This window comes from Acomys minous (genome assembly GCF_964271855.1).
Source record: "Acomys minous genome assembly, chromosome: 16".
In the NCBI taxonomy this organism is placed as follows: domain Eukaryota; kingdom Metazoa; phylum Chordata; class Mammalia; order Rodentia; family Muridae; genus Acomys; species Acomys minous.
In genome coordinates this window covers 47,961,386-47,980,632 of record NC_140498.1, presented here as the reverse complement: position 1 = coordinate 47,980,632, position 19,247 = coordinate 47,961,386, and the positions used below count along the sequence as shown (strand labels likewise).

Sequence of the window (19,247 nt, the reverse complement as noted above, 5' to 3'; positions counted from 1 at the left end):
GACTGTTCGAGGTCTTCACTTGCCACTCTCTGTGGGTCTCCAAAAGGCTTAACTCGACACTTCCCACACACCTCCATGCATTCATACACAAGAATGTACCTTGTACTGGACTTTGTAACATGAGACACCCAGGTATTGGTTTTAAAGGCATGACAGGGTCAGTCACACAGAACAGCTGAGGCTTGCAACTGTGGGGTAGGGCTGGAGTTCAGAAAGAGAGTCCAGTTGCAATGGGGACCCCTGCAGTTTTGGAGTTGCTGGTGCTGTGTGATTGTCACCAGAAATACCAGCCACAATGGAATGAAGCTGGCTGGGACCTAGAAGACAGGTTGTGTATGCTGCCAAAGGCAGGGCCAGGGAGGAGACCTGAGCCCCTTAGAGAAGCCCAGAGGAATATGAGTGAGTCCCAGATGTTGAGTGCTGAGTTGGTTGCATGGCTTGTGATTGCACCTGTTTCTTCCCTCTTGAAGTGAAAAGAGTACTTTAGTTTTTAGTATTGCCAGAATACACAGTTGAGAGATTTTTAATTTAAACATTTTTAGTTTTTGACACAGGTTTTCTCTGTGTAGCCCTGGCTGTCCTCAAACTTACTCTGTAGACTAAGTTGGCCTCGATTTTAGAGATTTGCCTGCCTTTGCCTCCTGAGTGCTGGGATTAAAGGCACATACCAGTACCACCAGGCTGAGACGTTTTTAATTTTTTAAAAGGAAAATTTGGAGTTTTAAAGAAAATTTAAATAAAACAACTGGAAATTTGTTTTGTTTTGTTTTTCAAGACAGGGTTTCTCTGGGTAGCCTTGGCTGTCCTGGACTCACTTTGTAGACCAGGCTGGCCTCGAATTCACAGCGATCTGCCTGCCTCTGCCCCCCAAGTGCTGGGATTAAAGGCATGCGCCACCACCGCCCGGCCTGGAAATTTTCTTAATATTTAAATTTATAAGGCAGTGGAATATTTTAAATTTATAAAATGTTTTATATTATTATATTTTATTAATGTGTAAATAAATAAATAATAAATAAAAGGCTAAAAAGTTAGGGCCACAGCTATGAACACCAAACACTAAACACCAGAAACTGGGATATTCCTACTTATGATGCAACGTAACAATGATCTGACCAGTCTGGCAAAGAGCCTGTAGGATGTCTGTGCTTACCCAAGGTCCATTCAGATTAACCGACTTAAGAATGTATGTTTAGGGCTGGAGAGATGGCTCAGAGATCTGTTCTGAAAGCCCTGAGTTCAATTCCCAGCAGCACCATCTGTAATGGGATCTGATGCCCTCTTCTGGCATACAGGTGTACATGCAGATAGAGTGTTCATATACACAAAATAAATAAATAAAATCTTTGCTAATTTGTTACGCTTTCACTATTTTGATAAACTGAGTCATACCAGAAACTGTGATATTCTGTAATGGTGCACTATTTAAGGACCAGGAAAGTAAAGTTTCCGGTCTCCCTATGGACTATATTTATGATTTAGAATTTTATTTTGATCCTAAAAGAGCTTTAATTAAAAACATTATTTTTAAAAGCCACTAACTTATTATAAACTGTTAAAGATTATTAAGACATGCAAGTTAATAGTCACCTTATATATGATTAAATTCTTTAATGTTCTTAGAACTGTGCTTGTAGTCATGCTAAGTTCAAATGTAATTCATTTACAGTGACACGTTTTATTTAGTCTCCTATATGTGTTTCCAAGGTTAAGACTAAAGGTAGTAACTAAAAATCAAATAAAGTTTGTTTAAATCTTGTGTATCTTCAGAGATTTTCCAAATATGGCATTTAAAATGTTTAATGAAAGAAAACTTTCCATAGTAAGAGAAATGCCAGATCCTATCAGGAACAAGACACCAACTACTCCACCTGGATTTTGGTAACACTGACCGTGGGGAAACCTTCCCTATGCCTTGCCTGCTGCCAATGCTCTGTCCAGCCTGCTGACACTGCTGGGTTGACTGCCCTGCTCTGCTTGGTTAAAGTAAGGTCAGTCCTCTGGCAAGTTCCTCTTCTACAGGAAAATCTCTCAGCCTTGGCTCTGGCAGCTGAAGGGTAAACGCTGTCCTCAATGACAGCTGAATACCGACCTCTGCCCTCAACAAAGCCAACGAGTGGGTAAGTCTTTCCCATTCTATGCTGTTGCTATATTCAAAAGTTCAGAGTTGTTTCATTTTTGCTTTTGTGTTTCTGTTGGGCACACGTAGTGTCTTTTTTTATTGTTGTTGTTGTTTTTTTTTTTGTTTCTTGTTTTTTGTTTTTAGCTTTTTGAGACAGGGTTTCTCTATGTTAGCCTTGGCTGTCCTGAACTCACTTTGTAGAGCAGGCTGGCCTCAAACTCACAGTGATCCTCCTGCCTCTGCCTCTCGAGTACTGAGATTAAAGGCATGTGCCACTGTGCCCGGCTTTTTTTTTTTAATTCAGAGTTTTAACATTAATCAGTGGCGTTCTGACAAGCTGGTAAAGCAATGATTATTACTATTATGAGTCGCAAGCTCAAGATTTTAAATCCCCTTTGGTTGTCATCTAAGTATAACTTAAAGGCGTTTCACATACTACTAAACACCTGTGCAATCTGTGTGCATCTAGAGAAAAGAATGTTTGCAATTTTTAACCTAAAGCCATAAGGCAGGAGTCTACTCCAGCTGCTTTACAGACACCTATTAGCGGCTTTCTCTATGGTGTAGAATTTAGTACAGCTTAAAAACAGCAGTAATACTAGCATATCTAAAATGTCTATCTCCTTTTGTGAACTAAAAAAATTATTTAAGCTTCAGGGAGTCAAGAGGGTTGTAAGACTCAGTTCTGCCTCTCACGGGTCAAGCTGGACTCCAGATAAATACAGCCTATGTTTTTCTACCTGTCTATTTCTGAGGGTGTGATCTCTCTCCCTCTCCCTCTCCCTCCCCCTCTCCCTCCCCCTCTCCCCCTCCCTCTCCCTCCTCTTCCGTCCTCCCCTCCCTCCCTCCTTCTCTGGTCTTGACCTCCTACCATCCCCCAACTACCAGGATTATGGGCTTGAAAGTTCCAGATGTAAGATTTTCCATTAAGGTTCTACTTTTTAACTTCTGTCCCTAGTCTTTACGTGTCTCAGCAGATTTCCACTTAGCTTACAGATATCATCTAGGAATCAGCTGCTGACTACAACGTGCTACAAATGTCTGTGAGCCTTGGACTCGCTCAAAGCTGGTGTGAAATAGTCCAGCCAGGGTGATTGTTCCCTGTCTCTTCAGCTGGGTCAGCAAGCTGGATGCTTCGGATGAATTCTCCATCACCCGAGCCCCTCAGCATTCCATCCTGCTGGGGGCCAGTCCTAGCCGGTGACAGGTCCCAGAGAAGAGGTGAGGAGCCAGGGAAGGAGGAATGAGTCAGGCACAGTGGTTGGGGATCTTCCAGCTCTGACTGAATAACATTCAGGTTGCTTCTTTATGTACAGATTTCATGAAAACAAAGACAGATTCATAAATACAGATCATACCATTTTACCTCTGGATGCGTGTTTCACTTTTCATTGCCCATCTGGGGTTTACAGGTTCAATTACAGTTAACAAGTATAGATGGAACATATTTCATTTTTATTATCAGCCCCATAACCCCATTTCCAAGAATCTATAGAATATCTCTAACAAAGCAAGCATATTTAATACATGACAGCCTGGTTTTAGACTGGCAGCGTTTGTGGCTTCAAAGTGATATCCAAGTCAGTCTTTTTATAAATGGCAAATTCTGACATGCAGCTCCTTTTTCTTATGTCCTTTCATCACCTATACACGCTATTATGTAGGGAAAAAACTTATTTTAACCAATATAACTTTACTACTGAGTCCTTTTCCTTTGGGAAGTACCCTGTACGACCATTTCTCCTGTAAGCTACATTTTCAGGAAGCTGTAAGGGTATTGTAAAAGGAGGGCCTCTGATCTGTGGCTGCGCCATCATCCATCTTGGGCCCTGACATCAATGTCCTGATTTCAGCAGGAAGTAATTATAGAAGAAAGTGCATCACTCCTTATCCTTTATGAAAGGAAACTCTCTTGTATAGAGGAGAAACTGGCCTCCTATAGTGTCTATTGGTATGCCAGCAAAGATACATGTTAAAACGAAATAGTCCCAGATCTATCAACAGGTAGATTCATTAGCTGAAATAGTTTTTACAATATGATATGGCACTTGGCCTGCTCTATGTAGAACAAAGCATTTATTGTGTGGCTTTAAGAAAAAAATTGTTGTTTTTTAATTAGAATCTGATGTTTATTATTTTTCATTGAAAATAGATTCTTCTCTTCTCTTTCTTTATTATTTATACAGTGTTCTGCCTGCATGTGTACCTGTATTCCAGAAAAGGGCACCAGATCTCATTGTAGATGGTTTTGAACTCAGGACCTTTGGAAGAACAGACAGTGCTCTTAACCTCTGAGCCATCTCTCCAGCCCCCAGATTCTTCTCTTATACAATACATTCCAATCACGGTTTCCTCTTTCTCTGCTCCTCCTAGCTTCCCCCTCACCCCATATCTACTCTCCTTTCAGTTTCTCTTAAGGAAAGAGCAGGCCTCCAAGACACAGTAACTAAGCACAACAAAACAAGATACAATAAGACAGAAGCCTCGTATCAAGGCTGGACAGGGTAACCCAATAGTAGGAAAAAAGTCTCAAGAGTCAGAGACGCATCCACTCCTGCTGTTAGGAGTCCCGCAAAAACACCAAGCTACCAACCATAACATATGCCCAGAAGACCTGATGCAGACCTGTGCAGGTCCTGTCCTTGCTGCATCAGGCCCTGTGAGCCCATGTGAGCCCTGCTTTAGTGGCTTCAGTGGGCCATGTTCTCCTGGTCTCCTTCATTCCCCTCTCCTGCAGATCCTCCCTGATCTCCGAGGGGAGGGACCTGATGACCTCCAATTTAGATTCTTTCTCCACATACTGTCTGGCTGTGGGTCTCTGCACCTGCTCCCATTTGCTGCTGCAGGAAGCCTCTCTGATGATGACTGAGCAAGACACTGATCTATGAGCAGAATAGCATTGGGAGACATTTCATTGATTTGTTTTGTTTTGCTAGCTATATTTGGTTGTATCCTAGGTCTCTGGACTGTCCAGTTTCTAATTCCTGGTCATTCAGGCAGTGTAGGGCGTGGGCTCACTCTCATAGGATGGGTCTCAAATTAAACCAGACTTTGGTTAGCCACCCCTTGTAGAGGAGTGTTAATTTAGAACATAAGCTGGATGTGGTGGCGCACGCCTTTAATCCCAGCACTCAGGAGGCAGAGGCAGGAGGATCACTGTGAGTTCGAGGCCAGCCTGGTCTACAAAGTGAGTCCAGGATGGCCAAGGCTACACAGAGGAACCTTGTCTTGAAAAACAAAAACAAAAACAAAAAAAAGAAAGAAAGAAAGAAAAAAGAAAAAGCAGTTTGACAGGTAGTTACCAGACAACAGAAATCAATAAAAATACACACACACACACACACACACACACACACACACACACACACACACACAAAGAACATGACTGTTCTGGCAAGAGATCCCATCCAAAGATCTAGGTCTATGTGATCCAGCTGGAATACAAATATGCCTTTAATCCAGGAGACAGAGGCAAAGAGATCGGAATGAGTTCAAGGCCTGCCTGATATAGAGCAAATATCAAATAAAGAAAAGCTTAGGCCCAGGCCTTTAATCCTAAACAAAGGTAAATTTAGTTTGCAGAAGGAAGCACCCATGTTTGAAAGTGATGTCTAATTGAGTGGCAGAAAAGGTAACAAATCCGGGAAGGTTTGACAGAATAGCATACACCCAACTCTCACGGGAAGAGACAGGAAAGGAAAGATACTTCAGAGGCAGTTTTACACAGAGAGAAGGCAGTTTCACCAGGACAGTAATAAAGAGATGGGTTGAGAGAACTCAGGTGAAGAAGGAATAAGCCAGAAAATGAGAAGAAGCCAGAAGATTAGAGCAGATTGCCGAGGCAGTTTGAGGCAAAGCAGAGCAATTCTGGGCAGAGAGAGAAGCCAGGTTAAATAAGTCAGCCAGGAGAAGAGTTTGAGCCAGAACAGCCGAGCTGAACCAGCCAGCTCAGATCTCAGAAAGAACAGATAAGAGAGAACTTATTAAACAGTAATCTCAGAGGCTGAAAATATTCTAGGTCAGCCAGGCAGTGGTGGCAGATGCCTTTAGTCCCAGCACTTGGGAGGCAGAGGCAGGCGGATCTCTGTGAGTTTGAGGCCAGCCTGGTTTACAAAGTGAATCCAGGGTAGTCAAGGCTACACAGAAAAACCCTGTCTCGAAAAACCAAAAACCAATAAATAAATTTTTAAAAAAATCTAGGCCTAAGTTAGATTGTATGGAGGCTAGAAGCTTCCAGAACTAGGCCTAGGCCAGCCGAAGGAGGCAGTAAGCTTCCCACCAACAAGTGAGCCAGGAGAATAAAAGTTACTTTTATAACTCCCACATGTTCTGTGCCATTATTGCTCCTGCACATTTTGCAGGCAGGAGAGATATGAGGCGGAGGGTTTTGTGACTGGGTTGGTGTCCAGGATTCTCTTTCAGTAGCCTATGGAGTACCACCTTGTGCTAGAGACTAGGGTGTAGGAGTGAGGGCTCTAAGCTCCCACCAGCTCAAACTCTCCATGTTCCATAAGCTGAGTGGCAGTTGTCCTCGCCATGGGGGCCCGTGTCAGTTTTCAGAGGGAGACCTTCAATCCTAGCATCTGCCTGGGTTGTTTAGGGATTCCCCACAGGACCTCGACCAACTGTTTAACTAAATGTAACCCAGTCCCACCATTGGAGGCCTTGCTTGGCTAAAAAGACGGCCAGTTCAGACACCATATCCTGCATTGGTAGTGAAAGACCCCCGAAGGGAGACCCTCACTCAAGCCTCGGGATGGCGCACACCCAAAGATACACAAACGACCGTCTTGCTGTAAACACACGAGGTAGTTTATTGGCGGAGCTCCGGGTCGACACGTATCTCACGCAGGAGACAGAGGGGTCGACCTCGAAGCCCAGGGGTTTGGGGTTTATATGGGCAAGGGTCGGGGGGAGTGGGGAGTTTTGGCGTGGCCACACACAATTGGTTGTTTCAAACATTTGAACATCAGCAAGTTGTGTAGGCAGATCTGGGGTAAGCTCAGACTTAATCATACGGGAACAGTCCTTGGTTCCTGTTTTCCTTGAAACCTGAGGGTAGATGTTTTATCTGAGCTGACAACACATCTGGTTAAACTCAAACCTGCAACATTGTGTGCGGGCCTCAAAGAGGATTAAGCAAACACCATAAAATTGGATGAGGGGTCTTGGCTCATTACTCACTTGATCATTTCCGGTACCTGCTTCTCTCAGGAATTTGTCCTTGTGTATCCTCCCTATTTTTTATGGCCAGCCGGTCCCTGGAACACTCAGTAGGCCTTTGTCTCTTATCTCCGCATTCTTTGTGACTTATCATCTGGGACCTTGGGCTAGAATACCTGTCGACCTGCACTTATGAGTTAGAGAGCTCTGCTGTTCTGGCTGCTTTAATGCTAATTACAAATATTCCTTTTCAGTAGGAGTCCTCACTAGGGTCGGCTTCATAGATTCCAGGAAGTTTCTACTGCGGGTGGACTTCACACAATCCTCAATACCCCCGAGTTGAGCTGTCTTTCCCTGCGCTATCTCCCTCCTCTCCCTCCCTGCCAACCGGATCCCTCCCACTTCTGTCCTCACTCCTCCCCAGTTCATCTGCAGAATCTATTCTATTTTCTCTTACCAGGAAGATCCATGCTTTCCCCTATAGCCATCCCTTTACCTAATTTCTCTGAATCTGTGGATTATCATCTACTTAATAGCTGATATCTACTTATAAGTTAATTTATACCATACTTATCTTTCAGGATCTGTGTTACCACACTCAAGATAATTTTTTTCTAGTGTATTAATTTGCCTGCAAATTTCATGATGTCTTTTTTTTTTTTTTTTGAGAAAGAGTTTCTGTGTGTAGCCTTGGCTATCCCGGACTTACTTTGTAGACTAGGCTGGCCTCAAACTCACAGCAATCTGCCTGCCTCTGCCTCCCTGAGCACTGGGATTCAAGGTATGCCATCACACTCAGTTGTCATTTTTTTTTAAACATCTGAGTAATATTCCATTGTGTAATTGTACCACATTTTCTTAATCCATTCTTCAGTTGAGGGACATCTAGGTGGTTTCAATTTTCTGGCTATTACGAATAAAGTCACAATGAACATAGGTGAGCAAGTGTCCTTGTGGTAGGATGGAGTGTCCTTGGGGTAATGGCTAGGAGTGTTATAAATGGGTCTTGAGGTATATTGATTCCCAATTTTCTGAGGAACTGCTATATTGTTTTTCATAGTGGCTGTACAAATTTGTACTCCAACCAGCAATGGAGGAGCCTTCCCTGTTGGCTCTGTTTCTTAACAATTAAACTTTATTAAACAACCCAACTAGCATATACAAGAAGGAAAAAAAGGTTAAAGGAACAGAAGAGTAAACCTTCTGGAATCCGTTTTTTAGGACGGGTCCTTAGGTGTCTCTGTCCCGGGAGCTGGTCCGGTCCCTTCCTCTCTCCGCGTGCCCTGCTCGCCTTCACCTGTTGTTTTTCTTTTCCCCACCTTCCCAGTCACAAGCAAAGGGCGGTCTCCTTCTCCCTTCGAGGGTCAATTAGAAAAACAATAGCCACGGTGGGGTTCTCAGGTCGGCTTCCTGAATTCCAAGCCCAGGAAGGCTCCAAACAGTCTGTCACAAGGTATTCATGGCTTGCCCCAAGGGTAAAGCCTACTAAGACTGCTTCCACCTGTAACAAAGCTTAATCTTTCCCACACTTCCCCTTGCTCCACATCTTCACCAGTCTGAGCTGGCAATTGTGTTATCAAGCTCAGCAATTTTGACAGGAGTAAGATGGAATCTCAAAGTAGTTTTGATTTGCATTTCCCTGATTGTTAAGAATTGGTAAAGGCTTCTTTAAATGTTTCTCAGCCGTTTGAGATTCCTCTTTTGAGAATTCTCTGTTTAAATCAGTATTACATTTTTAAATTGTATTATTTGGTTTTTTATATCTAGCTTCTTGAGTTATTTATATATTTTGGATATTAATTCTTGTATTGTCTTGTTTTGTGTGTCAACTTGACACAAGTTAGAGTCATCTGAGAGGAAGGCACCTCAGTTGAGAAAATGCCTCTATGAGATCCAGGTGTAAGGCATTTTCTCAATTTGTAATCAATGGGGGAGCCCATGGTGGGTGGTGCCACCCTGGGGCTGATGGTCCTGGGTTCTATAAGAAAGCAGGCTGAGCAAACCAGGGGGAGAAATCCAGTAAGCAGCATTCCTCCATGGCCTCTGCATCAGCTTCTGCCTTCAGGTTCTAGCTCTGCTTGAATTCCTGTCCTGACTCCCTCCAGTGATGAACTGTGACCTAGAAGTGTAAGCCGAATAAACCCTTTCCATCCCAATTTGCTTTTGGTCATGGTGTTTTGTTGCAGCAATAGAAACCCTAACTAAGACAATCCTCTATTGGATATGGAGTTGGTAAAAGTCTTTTTCCATTCTGTAAGCTGCTGCTTTGTCCCACTGATGGTATCTTTTCCCTTGCAGAAGCTTTTCAGTTTCATGAAGTACCATTTATTAATTGTTGATCTCAGTGGGTGCGCCATTGGTGTTCTGCTCAGAAAGTTGTCTCCTGTGTTGGTGAGGACAAGTATCCTGAAGGCACTGCTTGACAAAGTTCCATGACAAAGTCTGGATGACCTGGACTCACTCTTCACTGCCCTTGGTGAAATTCGTTACATACCTTTTGCTTGCGTGTAGATCTCTCACTGTTAAAGGCCTCTCTCTGGAGCTGGGATAATGTAACAAAAGCAGGTGTTGACGAGAATGAAACTTGTGGAAGTTCCCTGGGAAAAACAGCTATGCAGAAAGTTGAGTCTTATTTAGATACACATTTAAACTATTATTAAGCATGAGATGGGATTTGAGAAAAGTTATTAAAGATGAAAAACTTAGAGAAATTTCAGAACTTGACAAACTGTAACTGGATCACTAGGTTTTAATGTTCAGCTCCGGGAGCAAGGAACTGGCATGGACAGGAAGAGATTTTAATCATACAATTAATGACAAACCTTGGTACCTTCCTGAAGGCAAAGTAAACAGCTTTTGGAATCTTGGTGTTCTTCTATTCTTTAGGGCACTGTAATAAAGATAGGAGTCATATTGAAACGAGGGTTCATGACAGGGACATAGAGGAAACCAATGAACTGCCTGCTTCCCTGAACAGACTTGTCAGACCAGGACTTTTCTGATGTTGTAGAAAAACAAAGACTAGACTACCTTTGCTTAAGCCAGGGGCTGCACATGAGATGGCTCAGTGGTTAAGAGTACTTACTGCTCTTCCAGAGGTCCTGAGTTCAATTTCAGCACCCACATGGTAGCTAACAACTGTCTAATGCCATCTTTTGGTATGCAGATGTACATGCAGACAGAGTATCCACATACATTAAATAAATAAATAAATAAATAAATCTTTTAAAAAAAAGAATCCAAGAAAATGAATGGTGCTCATATGTTAAATATAAAAGTAAAATAGAGGAAGAAAAGGAAGAATTAAGCAAGGGCCAGAGAGATTGGACTTCTGTAGGAGAAGTTTGACGTAACAGGTAGTAGGAAATCACTTCCGATTCTATTAATTCTGTGCTGAACTGAAACAGAATCAAACTCAGAGCCATTCCGTCTAGCATTTCTGTAAGCTCAAGGCGTTAAGACATCGCATTAAAAGAAAACTGATTTTATCATAATGCTAATTTTTTAGTTCTCATGGAATTTCTGTTGGCTCGCTTTGTTTGCCTGCTTGTATGTAATCAAGGAAGGCTTTAGAAAAAAAAATGCATCCTGAAAAGTCGGTGTAATCAATGATGAAAGATTTCGAGGAAATTATTTTGTGTATAAATAAAGCCTGTGAGAGACACACAGGTTGTCAGAGTAAGTCAAGCCATACCTAGATGTGTTTCCTTTCTGCTGTCTCTTGTAAAACAAAACTGCATGGTGTCCTCCCTCGCTGCTCTGCACCCACCCTTGTTTGAGGCCCAACCCTCATTCCATGGCAGGCAGGCCCCTGACACTGTGCTAATGCGTTAATGCTATTTCCCACTTTCTCTTCCAGCAGGCTCTGTGTGTATCTGATTTAATGTTGAGGTCATTGATCCACTTAGACTGAGTTTGGTGCATGGTGATAAGTATGGATCTATTTCCATCTGCTGGCTGACACCTGGTTTTACTAGCACCATTTGTTGAAGATGTTTTCTTTTCTTTTTTTTTTTTTTTTTCCCAGTGTGAATTTCTGGATTCTTTATCAAAAATCAGGTGTCCGTAGGAATGGACCTCCATTTTATGGCACTGAGTAACATATATTGTTTTTTCTTTGTTGTTGTTTTTTAATGCCAACACTATGCAGTTTGTATCTTTATAGCTCTGTAGCACAACTTGAAATTAGGGATGTGATCTCTTTCTCAGTCCTTTTATCATTCCAGTTTGTTTTAACTATCCTAATTTTTTTCCATATTAAGTTGAAAATTGTCCTTTCTAGGTCTATAGAGAATTTTGTTGGAATTTTGATGGGGATCGCATTGAATTGAATCTATAGATTGCTTTGGTAAGATGCCCATTTCTATTACGCTAATCCTACCGGTCCATGAGCATGGGAGATCTTTCCATCTTCTGGTATCTTCTTCAACTTCTTTCTCTGAAGACTTGAAGTTTTGTTTTTTGTTTTTTTTTTTTTTTTTTTATCAAACAAGTCTTTCACTTGCTTGCTTGGTTAGAATTACCCCCAGATACTTTTTACAATTTGAGGCTATTGTGAAGGGTGCTGTTTTGATGATTTCTTCCTCAGTCTGATTGTCATTTGTGTGCAGCAGACATACTGATTTTTCTTCTCTTTTCTTAAGTTAATCTTGTATCTGGCCACTTTGCTGAAAGTGTTTATCAGCTCTAGGGCATTTCCTAATGGAATTTAAAGGTCACTTATGTATACTGTTGTGTTATCTGCAAATAAAGATACTTTTACTTCTTTTTGTTTTTAATTTGTATCCCCTTGATCTCTTTCAGTTGTCTTATTCCAAACTTCAAATACTATATTGAATAAATATGGAGAGAGTGGTTGTCTTGTTCCTGATTTGAGTGGAATTTCTTTGTTTCTCTGCATTTAATTTGGTGCTGACTACAGGCTTGTGGTGAATTGCCTTTACTATGTTTAGGTATGTCCCTTGACGACCTTATTGCGCCAGTACTTTTATCGTGAAGGGGTGTTGAATTTTGTCAAAGGCTTTCTAAGCATCTAATGAGATGATCATGTTTTTTTCCCCTTCAGTTTATTTATATGGTGGGTTATGTTAACTGATTTTCATATGTTGAACCATCCCTGCATCTCTGGAATGAAGCCTACTTGACCATAGTGGATGATAATTTTGATGTGTTCTTAGATTTGGTTTGTAAGTGTTTTAGTGAATATATTTACATATATGTTCATAAGGAAAATTGGTCTCTAATTTTCTTTTTGGGTCTTTATGTGGTTTTGCTATTTTATTGAGTACATTTGCATATATGTTCCTAAAGATAATTGGTCTATCACAGTCATGGGGAGGGGAGTAAGGGGAAAATGGGAGGGAGGGAGGAATGGAAGGATACAAGGGATGGGATAACAATTGAGATGTTATATGAATAAATTAATAAAATATATTAAAAAAAAGAAAATTGGTCTGTAATTATTTTTCATTTTTGGGTTTTTATATGGTTTGGGTATCAGGGTAACTGTGGCCTCATAAAGTGAATTGGGCAATGTTCTTTCTGTTTCTATTTTGTAGTGTAATTTGAGGAGTATTGGTGTTAACTCTTCTTTGAAAGTCTGGTAGAATTTTGCTCTAAAACTGTCTGGCCCTGGCTTTTTTTTTTTTTTAGGGGTGGGAGGAAGGCTTTTAATAACTGCTTTAATTTCAGTAGGGATTATATGTCTATTTAAATTGTTTATCTGATCTTGATTTAATTCTGCTAAGTGGGACCTATTGAGAAATTATTCATTTCTTTTGGATTTTATGACTTGGTGGAGTACAGATTCTAAAAGTATGACCTAATGATTCTTTGGATTTCCTTGGTGTCTGTCATTATGTCCCCCTTCTTCTTTTCTTTTCTTTTTTTCTCCCTACTATGAATGACACTTTATTCAGTCAGTTTCTTTACAGCTGAAACTCTGGGAATTCAAAGTTACCATCCGTGCCTGTGAGCTTCTTGTACACACCAGGAAAGGTTTCCACCTGTGCTCCACGATGTTCTGCTGTGCTTTGTCTACATGACCCTTTGTGAGCCTGCTGCCATCCAGTTTCACATGGATCCTCTTACCCACAATTTCATGGGAAAACCAAGTCTCCAAGGATGGTGTCGTGCTCTGCTGTCAGGGTACGACTTCGGGGGGCTCTTCTGCTTAATTTTCGTGTGGCTCTTCAGGGTTGGCTTGGGCAGAATCCTCATCTGAGCAATGGAAACCACGTGCTTCCCACTGAACTTTTTCTCCAATTCACCAACTAGCCAGACTTGGATTTTCTGGAAAGATTTCAGGTGAGGAACTGGTACAAAAATTATGATAGCTTTCCAACCACCACTGCAATGTCCTTGGCCGCAGTGATGCTGAGTTCCCCAGGCTGCGCTTTGAGATCTGAATTAATCTCCAGCTGCTCGAGCAGAGCCTGAGAGATGCCAGACTCGAATTCGTCCGGCTTCTCGCCACTGGGCTTCACAATCTTGGCGCTCGAGCTGAGCGTGGTTTCGTCCTTACGGAGTGCCGGCTTAGAAAGAGGATGGTCCCCTTTTTCATTTCTGAATTTTTGTTTGTTTGTTTGTTTTCGAGACAGGGTTTCTATGTGTAGTTCTTGGCTGCCCTGGACTCACTTTGTAGACCAGGCTGGCCTCGAACTCATATCGATCCGACTGTCTCTGCCTCCTGAGTGCTGGGATTAAAGGTGTGCACCACCACCACCCGGCCTATTCTCTCTTTCTTTTAGTTAGTTTGGGTGGATAAGGGCTTTACTATCTGGTTGATTTTCTCAAAGAACCAAGTCTAAGTTCCATTGGTTCTTTGTATTGTCCTCTTTGTTTCTATTTTATTAATTTCAGCTTTCAGTTTGATTATTTTCTGCCATCTACTCCTCTTGGATATGCTTACTTTGTTGTTGTTGTTGTTATAAGCTTTCAGTTGTGCCATTAATTTGCTAGCATGAGATTTCTCCAATTTCTTTGTGTAGGCACTTTATGCTATGAACTTTCCTCTTAGCAGCACTTTCACTGTGTTCCATAAATTTAGGTAAGCTGTGTATTCATTTCCATTAAATTCTCGAAAGTCTTTGATTTCTTTCTGTATTTCCGTATTAACCCATCTTTCACTGAGTGGAGAGCTGTTCTGATTCTGTGTGTTCTTAAGTGTTCCCTTGTTTCTGCTGTTGATGTTTGGCTTTAATCCATGTGGTCTGATAGGATGCAGGGTGTTATTTCAATTTACTTGTATCTCTTGAGACTTTATGTCCAAGTACGGAGTCAATTTTAGAGAAAATTTTGTGAGATGTTGAGAACAAGGTATATTCTTCTGCATTTTGGTAGAATGTTCTGTAAATATCTGTTTGGTCCATTTGGTTTATAACATGAGTTTGCTCTAGGATTTCTCTGTTTAGTTATTGTCTGGGTGATCTGTCCATCGGTGAGAGTCGGGTATTAAAGTTTCCCACTATCAGTGTGTGAGGGTAAAAGTATGATTTAAGCTGTAGTAGTGTTTCTTTTACAAACTTGGGTGCCCCTGTGTTTGGGGAATAGATGTTAAGAAGTGAAATAACATTTCACTTGGAGGATTTTCCCTTTGAATATGCAGTTTCCATCCCCATCTCTTCTGATTCACTTTGGTTTGAAGTCTATTTTGTTACATATTAAGACGGCCACAGGAGCTTGCTTCTTAGGTTCATTTGCTTGGACTAGCTTTTCCAAGCTTTAACCCGGAGGTAATGTCTATCCTTGTTGGTGAAGTGTTTTTTTTTTTTTTTGTATGCAGCAAAACCATGCATCTTGCTACCATATCCATTCTGTTAATCTGTGGTCTTTATTTGGGAATTGAGGCCATTGATACTGAGGTATATCATTGAAAATGATTGTTAATTCCTGTTATTTTGTTGCTGTTTTTGGTCATTATGTGTGTTTGCTTCTCTTCTTTTGTTTTTTGCTGATGTAAATTTATTTATTTCCTGTGTTTTCATATATGTGGTTAACCTCCTTGGTTTGGATTTTTTCCTTCTACCTCTGTCTGTAGGGCTGTATTTAAAGATAGGTATTGTTTCAATTTGACTTTATTTCCCCCATTATTGTGACTTGAAAGTTTTTCTGGTTATAGTAATCTGGGCTGGCAGCTGTGGTCTCTTAGAGACTGCAGGACATATGTCGAAGATCCTCTGGCTTTTACAGTTTCCACTGTAATTCTAACAGGTTTGCCTTTATAAGTCACTTGTAGTTTTTCTTTGCAGCTTTTAATATTCTTTCATTGTTGTATGTTTTATTTTGATTAATATGTGGTAAGGGTGTGTTATTTTATGGTTTAATCTCTTTGATGTTGTGTATGCTTCTGATATCTTTATAAAATCCTCTTTCTTTAGGCTAGAATTTTGTTCTTTTATTATTTAATTGAAAATATTTTCTGCCTTGGAGCTGGTATCCTTCTTCCTCTATTCCTATTATTCTAAGTTTGCTCTTCTCATAGTGTTCGAGATTTCCTGGCTGTTTTGTGTCAGGAGTTTTTTAGGTTTAATATTTTCTTTGCCAATGTATTCATGTCTTTTATCACAGTTTCTTTGCCTGAAATTCTCTTTTCTATTACTTATATTCTGTTGGTGAAGCTTGCCTCTGTGTTATCTGTATGCATTCCTACATTTTCCATTTCCAGGATTCCCTTAGCTTTGTGTGTGTGTGTGTGTGTGTGTGTGTGTGTGTGTGTGTGTGTGTGTGTGTGTTTTAGATTATTATTGCTTTTGTTTTCATTTCCAGGTCTTGAACAGTTTTTTTTCCTTCAATTGTTTGTTTTTCTTGGCTTTCTTTAAGGGATTTATTCATTTCCTCTTTAAGGATCTCTATTATCTCCATATAGTTGGTTTTAAGGTCTTTTTCTTATGCATCAGCTGTGTTGGAATATTTAGGCTTTGCTGTGGTAGCATATCTGGGCTTTGGTGGTGACACATTGGCCTGGCTGTTATTGACTATGCTCTTAAACTGGCATCTAGGCATCTGGGTTTGAGACCTCAGTTGCTTGACTAGACCAACTCCATGACAGGCTTCAGGCTTTCACTCTGCCTAACTAGGCCAAGTTTCTAACAATTTCTGGGGAAAAAAACCCCACAAGTTATAGACAGCTCATGGGCAGCTAATCAGCTTATAGAACAAAATGACTAGAGACCGTGCTTTTATTACTTCATGGCCTTGGTAAAGAACACAGCTGGCCCCATTCAATCAAATTAAAGGCAACTCCTGAGTAAGAGCCAAAAGTTGAGTGACTCACAAGTCCCCAATAACCAAACAGCCAGTCCTGAATCCCCTTGTCACTCAGTTCTGTTGTCACAGATCCCTCCAACTGCCTATAAACTGAGCCTGAGTACTCATTTTGGGGTCGTCCTCCAAAGGAGAGAGGTGAGCCTAGCATGCTAGAATAAAACCACTCTTTATTTTTGCATCCTGCCTTGGAGTCTTTCTTCAGCAGATGACCCAAGCCCTAACAATTACAGGTCTAGGTGCCGATTTCTGGTTTGTCTTGGTTGAGTGGGAATTTTGTTCCTTAGTTTCTGTTTCCTCTCTGGATCTTCAGAGAATGTATGGCCTGAGTTTTTACCTGTTTTACTGACCTGCCTTGTGTGTAAGTGAGGCACTGCTCGCTGATGGTGGAGCCTGGGGGAAGGGGAGGTCAGGGGGAGATTGTCGGCTCAGGTTCCTTAACTATTCTATTTTATTAGGAATTTATTAAAAGCATGTACCTCCTTTACAACCTGACTACCCTAAATACGAGGGAAAGGAGATCGAGGGGAACAAGAATAAAACCTTCTGGCTCTCAGTTCCTTGGGGGAAATTCCCCTGGCGTAATTCTCAGGAGTCTAGTAGATCCTCTATCCAGGAGAAGAAGCTGCATTGTCTGTGGACCAAACCTGGAGGAGTCTGTCTTTGTGTCTGTGTCTCTGTCTGTGTCTGTGTCTGTGTCTGTGTCTGTGTCTGTGTCTGTGTCTGTGTCTGTGTCTGTGTCTCTGTCTGTCTGTCTCTCTCTCCTCTCCCAGCTTCCTCCTCCTAATCGATGATCCTTTTGGCAATACAATACCCCACCCTGGAATCACAGGTGTTTTGCCTTGTGCTGATCCTTCCTCTGTCTCTGAGTCTATCTAAGATCTTTTTAAAAACTATATTTTATTAATTTATTCATATTACATCTCAATTGTTATCCTATCCCTTGTATCCTCACATTCCTCCCTCCCTCCCTCCCATTTTCCCCTTACTCCCTTCCCCTATGACTGTGACTGAGGGGGACCTCTTCCCCCTGTATATGTAAAGACTGAGTCTCAGTGGAGTCAAGCATCCCAAGACTGTTTTCACTTTGGGCCCAGACTAAGGCAAGATTACATTCTCTTCATGGGAGATGGTCTAAGGGATCCACAGGAGGCAAGGGAAGCTGTCCTGGTGTTCTGTTGCAGCACTAGGGGCCACCCTGAGAATTGGGTCTGGGATAACAGAGAGGGTGAAGTGGGCAGCTTACCAAGTGTGAGGACTGTAAAAATTGGAGTTTCTCAAACCTCATGTGGTGGTGCACACCTTTAATCCCAGCACTCATAAGGCCATATGTCAGGGTTTCAGGTCAGCCTGGTCTACAGAGTGAGTTCCAGGACAGCCAAGACTAAACAGAGAAACTACATCTCAAAAAAAAAAATTGTAGTTTCTATAAAAACCTTGTGAATCACTAGAGATAATTTGGCTGCACCTCCTCCCAATTAATCAAACAAAAACATTGCAGAAAAAGGGGACCCAAGATGAAATGAATGACTAGTTTCCATTCTCATAGCAACCTCTGATGTCAGCCATCACAGGGCATTTGGACCTTCTGTTTTTGCTAATTACTATCAGCCCTTGCATCATTAATGCCTTAATTAGATATATAAATCGCTGTCTGGGTGCCATTAAGGTGGTGGTTATTAGATCCCAATATAAAAAGAGTCAAGCGCTTGACTCAAGATGCAATTCAAGGGAAGAATGCCGGGGATAAAGCTATGTTTTAAGTTTGATTCCCCGTTCTTAAGAGAGCTATAAAACAAAAAATGCCTCTAACCTTCGAGCCCCTCTTGCCACGGACAGACAAACTTCATGGGAATGCGGGAGCTGTTGTTCTTGGAAGATAACAAGCCATGTGTTTACACTCCTATAAACAAGGTTGGTTGCCCCAATTACACAGGATGTGCTTGGTCATGTGTAGGCAGGAGGTATGTCGGAATGTATGCTTGCCCCTGATTGGGCAAAGGTAGGAAGTACAGAGCCTTGTGGGTCTTGCCTCCATAAGCACCAGATAAATGTCATTTGTGGTCATTCTCTGGGAATCTGGGGTACGGGCCTGGCCACCATCCATTGTCCTGACAAGTACATAATAAACTTGCCTCAAGTTTGGGTCAAAAAATTGTGGTAGCGGTCTTATTCTTGACCAGTGGGCTTCACACCGCTGCCATGTGCCTCTGTGCCTGCTTTTCCCTGCTTTCTGAATGTGGACGTGGTGTGATCACCAAGTTTCTGCTGTTGTGTCTCTGCCATGGTGGACTACATTGTTACACTGTGAACTGAAATATACTCTTCCTTAAGTTGTTTCTGTCGGGTGCTTTGTTACACAGATGGGAAAGGCCACTAATGCAGTCAGAGGCCTCTGTCTTCTGTCTGTTTCATTTCCTATTGCTATGACAAGGTCCCGGCATGGGAACTCCTCCCTTGACACCAATACTGCTCTGCAGCATTTTCTCAAATTTCCCTAGTAAATCTCCATTCTCTTGGCTAAAAAAGAAAAACAAAACAAAACAAAACATACACACACACACACACACACACACATCCCTGACCCTATTGTAAGAATACTATCTTCTTCGCTCGATGACTCGGATCTCTCAGCATCATCCGTTTTATGTCCTTCCTCAGCTTCCCGCCATGTGTAAACAGTAGGCACAGGGGTCGG

General features: G+C 41.6%; 1 pseudogene across 1 annotated transcript; it reads right to left on the bottom strand.

The window, feature by feature from the left end:
• Nucleotides 1–13,212: 13,212 nt before the first annotated feature.
• LOC311587148 (small ribosomal subunit protein eS7-like) lies at nt 13,213–18,835 on the bottom strand (annotated as a pseudogene). Its single transcript has 3 exons — nt 18,730–18,835; nt 16,900–16,942; nt 13,213–13,849 (listed from the first exon to the last, which is right to left on the bottom strand). The product of its transcript is annotated as a small ribosomal subunit protein eS7-like (transcript).
• Between the last annotated feature and the right edge of the window lie 412 nt (nt 18,836–19,247).